This window comes from Danio aesculapii, chromosome 7, assembly GCF_903798145.1.
Source record: "Danio aesculapii chromosome 7, fDanAes4.1, whole genome shotgun sequence".
NCBI lineage: Eukaryota > Metazoa > Chordata > Actinopteri > Cypriniformes > Danionidae > Danio > Danio aesculapii.
The window spans coordinates 51,050,821-51,063,199 of NC_079441.1; positions in this window are offsets into that span (position 1 = coordinate 51,050,821).

Consider the following 12,379-nt stretch of genomic DNA (forward strand, 5'->3'; position numbering starts at 1 on the left):
TAGCTAGCGTTTTCTTTCCCAAACACACGTTTTAGACGCCATTTATCAAACGCGAGTTAATGAACTTATTCTTTCACTATATTAGACTTGTCACGATACTGAATTAAAAGAAAAACCATCAATTTCCCGCTAACATTTAAGGCACTGTAGATGGCTTTCTTAAAACAGCGCTGATTTGCCATTGTGTTCACGTGATCAACAGAATAGCTTGTGATTGGCCGAGAAGGTCATCAGTTCACCCTCCGCTGTTTACCGAGTACAAACACAGACGAGCCGAGCGATCTGCTTGATGACTCGACTGATCTTCATCTTCATGGCTGCTTCGCGCTCGCGTCTCCGTGTATCTGTGTTTGCACTGGGTGAAGGGCAGTAAACTGAGTGCAAACACAGATACAAGGAGACTGGAACGCGAAGCAGCCGTGAAGATCAGTCGAGTCATCTGCGCTCAGCGGCGCTTCAATGTTAACTCAGCGGGAAATAGATGGTTTTAAAACTTCAGTACCGGGACAACACTATTACAGACAACACGAGGGTGTGCTACAGTGTTTTATCGCTCACTGGGTAACATAGACTGAAGCAGGGAAGCGTCCCCACGGTGTTTACCTGCTGCCATGATCGGAAGCCTAGGAGGACACTTGAGCATATTACTCTTAAAGAGATTGTGATGTTGTTTGATGCTAAATTGCTTTTAATTTTCTAAATTAAACTTACTGAATGATATTAAAGTGATGTTTACACCAGTTCTGCATTTTGAAATCTCGGCAACAGCTGGAGGTGTGTACTCCACATCATGTTACTGTAATGTGTACAGTCCTTGTCCTATACTTCCGGGTTTCTTCCCACCGCAGCCTCGCTTTGGTTCTTTAAAATGGCGGCCGCGTGAAATAAGCGTATTCAGCTCATAATAATACACTGTAAAACCCAATAAGTTAAGGTAACTCAATCATTTGAGAAAACCAATTGCAACAAACCATTTAAGTTCAAAAACTAATCCTAATGAGTACTGTGAACTTAATCCATTTGAGTAAACAAAGCAATTTGAGCACTGTAAAACCCAACAAATGAAGAGAACTCAAACCAACTGAGTACTGTAAAACCCAATAAGTTAAGACAACTTAAACTGTTTGAGGAATCCGATTGCTACAAACCATTCGAGTTAAAAAAAACTAATCTATATGAGTACTGTGAACTTACTCCATTTAAGTTGAAGTAATGAGGTATTTAATTAACTCATTACCTTCAACACTGAGTTCAAAACTCTTTTCAAATGAACAGAATTAACTTTCAGTCAATTTTGAGTTAACTACACTCATTTCATTTGATAAAGTGGACTGGTGGGTTTTACTGTGTATAGCAAAACCTTTTGGGTGTTAAATAGAACATTTTCATGAGGCCGATAAGGAACTTTTCTTTGAAAGTGCTACATAAGACCTTAAAAATACTTTTATGAAATATTATAATTTTTTGTATCAGTATTAGTCATAAGAGTATATGGATTCCCCAAGGAATTACAGCATTTAAGTAGCTATTTCTGCCTGAATAATTTATTCATTCATTCATTCATTCATTCATCAATTTTCTTTCAGCTTAGTCTTAATTTCTGAGGATGCCACAGTGGAATAAATAATAAACTACGGCCAATTTAGTTCATTCAATTCACGTATAGTGCATGTCTTTGGACTGTGGGGGAAACCAGAGCACCCGGAGAAAACCCACTCTAACACAGGGAGAACATGCAAACTCCACAGAGAAATGCCAAGTGGTGCAGCCACGACTCGAACTTTCGAGCTGTGAGACAACAGTGCCAACCACTAAGCCACCGTGCACCCCAGCCTGAACCAAAGGAATATTAAACTGAACACTGTAAAAACGCTTGGTTCCACACAAGTCCTTCATGTTGTCCCAACACAAATCGATTAATTTAAGATAATCATTTTTACAAATTTAAGTGGATTGAACATAAAACAATTAAGATGTCCCAAAAAAACCTTAAGTATTGTGTTGTCTCAACTCATAATCAGTTTGAACAAGCAGCAAAAGTTCCTGCAATAATGTATTTAATTACACTATAAAAATGCTGGATTTCAACATAAACAAGTTAAGTAAACTTATTAGTTTTTACAAAATTAGCTAGATTGAACATAAAACAATTAATCAGTCCAATGATATGTCAGAACTGTGTTGGTTCAACTTATTTTAATGAAGTAGTTTGAACAAGCAACAACAAAAAAAAATATTTTTTAGTGTACCCACCATATTCTCACTTAAATTTACCTCTGTACTGGACAAAATATTTACATTTGAACACCTTTAAAAATAGCCTTATATTTAATTATCGGAAAACTTTTCACTGTTGAAAAGTGTATTCTCCCAATATAATTGTTTCCATATTTTTAAGCTTAAAGTCTGGCTTTCTTAATCTTCTAATGTAATTTCTTCAGATTAAATCTCTTATAGTGATAGTTCAGTAAAAATCTATTTGACCTTATTCACAAATATGTGGAGTCATTACCATCCTAATACAGATCAACATTGTGAGAGAAAGTGAACTGCAGGATGCACCTGGTCATTAAAAATGGCCTGATATTCCTGTATATACCATCATCAGACATAATGGCCCCCATGAGATATAGCTGTCCATACCTTTACAGATCACCCACCGTGTTTAACAGCTGACTACAGACAAGTTGTTCTATGGCTTTATTCAGACACAAACCATCTGGATCTAGTAGACCACTGTTTCTCCTTTCCCTCAAGAATCCAGATTTTGTTTAAATGAAGTATTTACGGGTTTTGCTTCACTGCATGTTAAAGCAGACTTTGAATGTCAGCCCAGCATTTGGTCAAAGGTAACACTGGATTTGTAGAAACATAGATCGAGAAGTGCTGAATTAGTTTTGTGATTTTGGTCTGTTGTTCTTTAGGATGCAGCATAATGCTCAATTATCCCAGTACGTCTAAATTAAGTCTTGTAAATCTTCAAGTCTTTTTGATGTTACTGGACACCGTTTGAGCCCAAACTGCCTTTGGTTACTACAATATAAGAGTATATAAAATACGGTGTAAAAACACTTAATGTGAAGTGATCTTAGACCTTAAGTGCAGGTTATATATTTGGCATCTGGCCTCAATATGTTTTATGAGTTGGAACTGTATGCATTTTATCAGTAAAATATGCCTCAATCTTCCCTCACTGAGTTTCTTGTATTTAGGTTACTTGCTGTACACTTGCTTGCAAGATACTCTAGAAATGGATTACATTACAGTTAAGATGATAATACACTGGGCAACTTTGTTGCAATGTTGCCTGGCAATTCTTGCTATCAACAGGTAACCAGATGAGACACAGGGCAACTCTTTAGGGCAACAAAAACTTATCTTTAAAGTGTGTTTCCAGCAGCTTGCTCCAAGCCCCGATCGTAAGGTTTAATGTTCTTGAACAGCTCTGAATGCAAGAGTGGATGTCTATTTTACATAGCAGAAGCAAAGCAGAATAATGCTTTGAAAAAAAAAACAGAAAAAGTTAGGACAGTAGTGAAAACTCAAATAAAGTAAAAAAGTAGTGATTTCTAAATTTACTTTGACTTTCATTGCTCACAATATAAACAGAAAATAGTTCATTTTTGTCTGATCAACAACTAAATATTCATCCTTTCCTGTCATTCAGACCTGCAACACATTCCAAAAAAAGTTGGGACAGAAGCAATTTAGGACTTGTAATCAGGTAAATTGGTTAAATAATGATGGGATTTGAAACAGGTGCTGTCAACAGGTGAATGTAATTATGATTTGGTGCAAAAACAGCATCCAAGAAAGGTCTAGTCTTTTAGGAGCAAAGATGGGTTGAGGATCACCAGTTTGCCAACAAATATGTAGTTAAATTATTAAAATGTTTAAAAACAATGTTCCTCAAAGAAAGATAGGAAGGCATTTGGATATTACACCTTCAACAGTGCATAACATCATTAAAAGATTCAAGAAATCTGGAGGAATTTCCGACAGCGGCTGGAAGGGCATGCGTTGTGCAAAACATATGCAGGAATAGTTGGCAAATCATTCCGCTGTGGTGACCCCTGATAAATAAGGGACTAAGCCCAGGGCCAGAGCGTCCATAGAGGCGACCTAGGCGACTGCCAAAGCAGGAGCGGCATAATAGTGAGGGCGGTCACTTTCATTTTCAACCCCTCCCCCACAGATCTCTGTGAGGGCGTGAGGGCGGCATGACAGTCCTTTGCCTAGAGCGGCAGTTCAGCTTGCTCCGGCCCTGACTAAGCCGAAGGAAAATGAATCAATGAATTAATCTGGAGGAATTTCCTTGCTTAAGAACAAGGGCGCAAGTCTAAGCTGAACTATCATGATCTCCATTTCTTTAGGCAGCACTGCATCAAGAATCCTCATTCATCTTTGAGTGATATCACCACATGGGCTCAGGACTACTTTGGCAAATCTTTGTCAAGTACCACAATATGTAGTTGCATCCACAAACACCAGTAAAACTGTTCTGTGCCAAACGGAAGCCCAATGTTAACGGTCTCCAGAAGCGTCATCGACTTCTCTGGGCTTGGAGGCATCTGGGATGGAACATCACACAATGGAAATGTGTACTGTGGTCAGATGGATCAGTATTTCATGTTTTTTTTGGGAGAAATGGATGCCGTGTGTAGAAGGCTCCCAACCAAAGAAGAAAAGGATCATCCAGACTGTTACAGCAACAAGTCCAAAAGCTAGGTTCTGTCATAGCAAGGGGTTGTTTCGGTGCCCTTGGCAAAGGTAATTTGCACGTCTGTGATGGCACTAATAATGCTGAAAAGTACTTGGATTTTTGAGCACAATATGCTTACAACATTACAAAGTCCTGGCTGCAGTGGAAGAGGATACAGGTCCTTGACTGGCCTGTCTGCAGTCCTGACCTGTCTCCAATAGAGAATCTGTGGTGCAAATGTGACAAAATTACACCTGAAACACTTTATCACTTGATGTCTTTAGTTCCTAAACGTCTTTTAAGTGTTGTGAAAAGGAATGGAAACCTTACAAAGTGGTAAATGCTTTAATGTTTCAACTTTTTTGTTGCAAGAAGCAAAATTGAAGTATGTTTTTTTTTTTTTTTTTTTTTTTTTTTAAGAAAATCATGGGGAACACATTCGGAACACGTTTGTTATATTGTCTGTAATAAAATACGAGTAAACTTTATTTTTTATTTGCATTTTCCAAAGTGTCCCAACTGATTTGCAGTTGTAATATAATGAACACATGACAATTAAGCACTAAACAAACACATTGAAAAACTGTGCTGTACTGTTTATTCCTTCTGTTGAACACAAAAGACAATGTTTTGAAGAAAGTTGGAAACCTGTAACCATTGATATTTATAGTATTCATTTTCCAAAGTCAGTGGTAAGTTTCAGCTTTCAAATATCTTTTTCTTTTGTGTTGAACTGAAGAAAAAAATAGTGAGTAGAATTTTTATTTTTGGATAAACTTTCCTTTTAAGTTGCATGTAACCCTGTTTTTTGAGCAGCCGCCATCTTGTTTGATTTTTTTGGTCAAGTCCAAGCTGGTCACGTGATTCACTGATAGAACTCTAATTGGAGAAATAGTAAAGATGACCGATCTAATGGATCCAGATATCATTTTGTTGCCTATTCTCAATGTGAAAATACCAATCGACATCACTCGACATTGTAACACCACTTTTACTGTAATTCATTTTACAGTACATTATACTGTTTTTTTTTTTTTTTTTTTTTTTTTTTTTTTTTTTTTTGCATTTGGTAATTTTAGATATTTCTGTGCAAGTCTATGTTATCAGAAATGTCAGGTATTTATTTTTCTTTTCTTTTTTTGCTTTGCAGACATTTTGACATTCTTTAATAAAATTTCACCTTGCCTTTACACATTTGTAATTGTGAAGTACTTTTACAGATGTGTTTCCCCAAATTGTCCAGCCACTGCATGTGCAACCACCCATATACAGACACAAATATACACAAATACATTCTTTATACACTTATTCATCAATTTTTATATGCAAATACATCATATAAATGTGTTTATGAACATTGAAATGAACACACGCATGCATAAGAAACAGAACTGCATGACCAGTCAGTGTTTTAGAGTGGTTACTACAACACAAAAGATTCATAGCTAATCAGTCAACTCCATCTGTTTTTCTTCTAAACTATATGTGGCACTGAAGTATTGCATAAGCCTCATCATAGCCTACCTACTTTAGAATCTACGTCTGAGATGATTTAGAAAGTTTCCACTCCTTTTTAATCCGTGGTAAAAATAGTTATTATTACTGTTATTTGGTATTCCGGAAGGCATCTAGATCTATAAATAGTCCGAATCAAAATAACTTGAAATTTTGAGTATGTTGATCTAAATGCCACAGTTATATGCCTGCAGCTTCTCGAGTCTGTCACCAGAGGTCCTACTTTTCACAATATAGTTATTAATAGTAATCACTGTATTTCCCCGGTATCTTTGAGTTTATGAGTACATTGTTTATTAACTTACTTTGATTTATTCAGAATTCAAGTTCATATACTGTGCTTTTTGTCCCTTTTCTATGCGTGTCGATTGTAAAATTGACCATTTTTCTTTGCTCTCTGCAAGTAAACACTGCGCATGGATACTCATCTGCCTGAATGACTGATGGCGGAGGGTCGCATGGTATGAGGGAATGTTGCTAGGCATAAGATCTACCACAGGACTCTTTCCATTTTCCACAGCATTACCTTTGACGTGTGAGTTTTTCCCATTTGCTTCTTCCCCCACTGAAAAGTCCTCTGCACGACCGCAGAGACGTCAGGTCAATCCTTGAGGAGGGAATTATAAGCTTCATAACTAAATCTTCCACGAATTTAAACTGTCAAGCATGGACAAATAGCATATGGAAAGTTTTTTTTTCCCAGACAAAGCCTTACTTAAAACATTCTGATTGGTCCAGGGTTTAAATTTGGTCACTGCACAAGAAAGCAATTATCTGGAAAGGGAAAGTATTTGTTTAGGATTGCAAAGAGGATGGGAGTGGAGGGGACAGATAGAGCAGATAATGAAAGTCACTTTTGATACTAAAAAACAAACTGATATAATGAAATGTTTAAAAAAAAAAAAAAAAAAAGATTACAGAAACTACAGCACTAGATAATCTTACATACTTATAGGCTTCAGTAATATCCTCAGGCAGAAATAACTGGGAGCTGTTGGGGAACAAACTTACAGTATTGTACTGCCCCCTCGATTTCGTTCTGGTACTGCATGTTTTTGTCTTACTCATTCTTCCTAATTATATAATGATCATAATAGAGTGACATTATTAAAAACAGTATTATGCTGCACGTATTTGTGGGAATAACCTAAAATAAATAAATAAAATAAAACAGCAACAACAACATTGTATGAGTCGAAATGATTGATTTTATTTCATGCCAAAAATAATTGAAATATTTAGTTGGACTATTTAATAGTCAATTAATAATTGAAATATTTAGTTAAATACTTAATTGGACTACTTTAAAGACAACTTACTTTATATATTTTTATTTTGTATTGTTTTTTAATCTTCAGATTACAGATATTATATTTATGTACTTATTATCTTGTCCTAACAATCTTTACATCAATTGAAATATAATTTTTCAGATTATGTATAAATATAAATTTACAAAAACTGACCGCTATGACTGCTTTAGTGGTCCAGGATGATATTTTACGGTGAATTGCACTCTCTAAATTGGGGTGGCACGGTGGCTCAATGGTTAGCACTGTCGCCTTACAGCAAGAATGTCACTGATTCGAGTCCCGGCTAGGCCAGTTGGCATTTCTGTGTGGAGTTTGCATGTTCTCCACGTGTTGGCGTGGCTTTCCTCCGGTTTCCCCCACAGTCCAAACACATGAGCTATTCAGTATCAGAATTAGTTTTATTGCCAAGTGTGCTTCACACACACAAGGAATTTGTTTTGGCTACAGAAGCTTCCAGTGTACATAAAGTGACAAGTGACCAACACAAAATAAATCTGAAAAAATAAAATAATAATAAGAAAAAATTAGGAACATTAAACAGATGCGGTTAGTGAAGAAACCTGGATGTTGAGTTGTATGTACAGATTGTTATAAATATACAGGTTATAAGGTGCTGTGTACAAGTGCGAATGTAGAAAGTATTGCACATATTTATTGCACAGTAGAGGAATATTTAACTGTTCATAAGGTAGACAGCCTGAGGAAAGAAACTTTTCCTGTGTCTGGCTGTTTTTGTGCTTGGTGCTCTGAAGCGCCGACCAGACGGTAACAGTTCGAACAGGTAGTGTGCTGGGTGTGAGGCGTCCAGAGTGATTTTGCGATTTTGGTGAATTGAATAAGCTAAATTGGTCGTAGTGTATGTGTGTGAATGCAAGAGTGTATGAGTGTTTCCCCGTGTTGGGTTCCAGCTGGAAGGGCATTCGCTGCATAAAGCATATGCTGGATAAGTTGGCGGTTCTAAAGGGACTAAACCAAAAAAAATAAAAAATGCGTGAATGAAATATGCTGATTATTTAACAATCACAGAGTTTCTAATGGGATCTTCACCTGGACTTACTCAGAATGCCTTAGATTCCATAATGGGGAGAGAAATTTAACATGACTGTGGATATGATAATAAGTGCCAGAAGAGGTCAACATTACCTGCCCTCCCTCTCCTGTTGTCCTATTAGTAGAGTTTCCACCTTTAAAGTGCTGGGTGTGCAAATATCCTCTGATCTATCATGGGATGCCCACGTTAAGTACATGATTTCAAAGGTACAAAGCCTAAAAAGCAGGTCTTCCTTGTGATTTTCAAATGCAAGTGTACTTGACCTTTATACGGCTAGTTCTTGAGTATGCCAGTCCAGTCTGGGACGAACTACCCAAAGGTCTCTCGGGGTCAGAGAGGATCCAAAAGCGTTGCTGTAGGATAATAGGTGATCCAACATCAACTTTCCCAACACTAAGTGAAAGGCGTGAGGATGCCACCAAACGTACTCTCACTAAAATACTCAATGTCAGTTTATCACCATTGCATTGTTTCCTGCCTATGATTCCAGTGTCATCCTACCTTCTTCGGTGACACAAGACATTTGTAAGTAAAACTAAATGTCATGAACTCTCCTTTATTCTTCGTGCTCTAAAATTGTATAGATAACTTTAATTTGATGTTTTTTAATTATTGGTTTTACTTTGTTTATCATGTTATATAATAGTATTTTTATTAGTCAAATATTGATTTGAGTGTGTGTTTGACGCATTTCAGGGAATTGTGGTGCAATACCATGTCCTTCAAATTTGAAATAAACTAAATAACTAACTAAGTTCAGTTTAACAGCCATTATGTGAATGATAGGCAGTAGGCCCACACGGAACCTGCGCGTGTAGAAGTCCGCTGATTTTTAGCCCATCATTGAGTCTATTTATGTGCTTGTGTAAATGTGTGTAAATTTATATTGATTCAGTGTTTAAATTATTAAACACTTTAAATTTAAAATTATTAAATTAAACAAGAAAATGTTCATTTACAGTTTGTGAAGTGATATTTTCTGTCTTTTAGTAGATATATTATATGATAGACTTTGTATTATATGAGAAATATATTATGAGATTATTTTTACAAAATTTTCAGCACTGTAAAACCCAAAAAGTTAAGGTAACCCAAACCATTTGAGGAAACTGATTGCAACAAACCATTTAAGTTCAAAAACTAATCCTAATGAGTACTGTGAACTTAATCCATTTGAGTAAATGAAGCATTTTGAGCACAGTAAACCCCAATAAATGAAGAGAACTCAAACCAACTGAGTACTGTAAAACCCAATAAGTTAAGGCAACTCAAACCGTTTGAGGAAACCGATTGCTACAGATCATTTGAGTTAAAAAAATGATCTATATGAGTACTGTGAACTTACTCCATTTAAGTTGAAGTAAAGTCATTTCATTTAATGAACTCATTACCTTCAACACTGAGTTCAAAACTCATTTCATTTGATAAAGTTGACTGTTAGGTTTTACAGTGTAGGAAAGAATGTTCGGAGATTATGTCTGGCCCTATAAACCACTAGTTAATAGTGAGAATTGTTGCTTAAACTGAAGCATTACCATTATAATAATATGTATTAGCCACAATTACAAGCAACTGGCATATTTGGAACAGCTCCATACTACGTGCAGCACTATAATGTCCATCTCAGAGGATGAAAATTGGATTGATATAATCTTCAAGTGATTGACTGAGGTCAGCGGTGACATGGTGCACTGAAGAGAAGATTATCACTGTGTGTTCAGAATAGGCCGCGAGATTGTGCTTGCTGATCATATTTGGCTTTAATTATTTATTTATTTTTCACAAGGCACAAAGCTATAGTGTTTCCATGGAGAGGACCTGCATAGATGAAGACAACAAGTTATGGAAATTAGCAGTCAGACTTTTCTTTGCCAGTTAGTGTCGGTAAGTCAAACTTGCCAGTAAGCTAATTAGTTAAGTAATTAATATCACTGTACTGGTATGCTAGACTGCACTTTTAAACACTCTTAGCAATATTTCATGAACACAATGAGCAGCTTGCTCTTCATTTCTTCCAAACCTGTTTGACTTTCTTTTTCTGTTGAACACAAAGGAAAATATTTTGAAGAAAGCTGGAAGCATTTAATCATTGACTTCAATACTATTTTATTAAAATTTTTTTCTCCATGGAATTTAATGGTGACTGGTTTGGAACCCCTTTGAGGTTAAGTAAATAGTGAGTAAATTATCATTTTTGGCTGAACTAACCCTTTAACTAATTTACTTTATGGTGCTTTATTTTTCACTATTAAATCAATACATGCTTGCTCATTTATCTTTTTTCTGTCTGTAATAGTCACAGTAAACTCAAGCAGCATCTCATACCTACTGATAGACACAAGTTCCATGTGTTTCATATTGATTATGATACCAAATATGTTAAAAGACATACATTAGGCTATTGATTGTTTTGCAAAACAGTGTTTTTGGGTTATGGTGTTAAAATTGTGCTATTGCTGAAGTGACCAGCTTAAGAATTATACTGCACTCAAAGGATTTCAGCAATCCTCTCACTCCCAATCCCCCATGATCAATAACCAGCTCAAATGTATAGATTCAATTCTATACACTGTATTTCTTTATTTATTAAGTATTTTTGCTATACTTGAAGCGGTTTACCCCATATCACGCTAAACAACAAGGTGACACAACAGGATCAGAGTACATTTCATTTACAAAAACTAGCAATATACTGTATGTATAAATATTTCCTTTCAAAAACATGTGTGTGTGTGTGTGTGTGTGTCAAAGATGATAGCAGTTTTGTTACAGTTTTATTTATCTTTGTTAAAAGAGCTATATGTGACCCTGAACCACAAAATCATCCATAAGAATCCATTTTTATTGAAATTGAGATTTATACACGATCAAAAAGCTGAATAAATAAGATTTCCATTTATGCATAAGTATTGGAACATTATGAAGAGATTCTCTACAGATTTATCAGTGCTATCTGAGAAATCTGATAAATTCCAAATGAAGTGAAAGAGTCCTCTGGTATTTATGTTTTTAAAAAGTGTGTTAAGATTTACTTGTTTACAATTGCATATGAATATAATTGCATGTCAATTAGGGCTGCAGGATACTGTAAAAATCTGACATTACATTGTTTTCTTTTTCTGTGATGTACAGTTGAAGTCAGTATTATTAGCCCCCCTTTTCATTTTTTTTCTTTTTTAAATATTTCCCAAAGGATGTTTAACAGAGCAAGGAAATTTTCACAAGTATGTCTGATAATATTTTTCCTCTAGAGAAAGTCTTATTTGTTTTATTTCGGCTTGAATAAAAGCAGTTTTTAATTTTTTAAACACCATTTTAAGGTCAAAATTATTAGCCCCTTTAAGCAATTTTTTTTTCTCGATAGTCTACAGAACAAACCATTGTTATACAATAACTTGCCCTAACCTGCCTAGTTAACCTAATTAACCTAGTTAAGCCTTTAAATGTCACTTTAAGCTGTATAGAAGTGTCTTGAAAAACTATTATTTACTGTTATCATGACAAAGATAAAATAAATCATTTATTAGAAATGAGTTATTAAAACTATTATGTGTAGAAATGTGTTGAAAAAATCTCCGTTAAACAGAAATTGAGGAAAAAATAAACAGGGGGGCTAATAATTTAGGGGGCATAATAATTCTGACTTCAACTTTATATTACGACATAAATATAATTTCACAAGAAGACTCTGTTTGGAAAGAATGAATAATTTTACATTGATTAGGATGTTTTTTCAGGGGAGGGCATCTGCATAAAATGTACAAAATTACAACAATCGAACAAAGATACAACATGAAA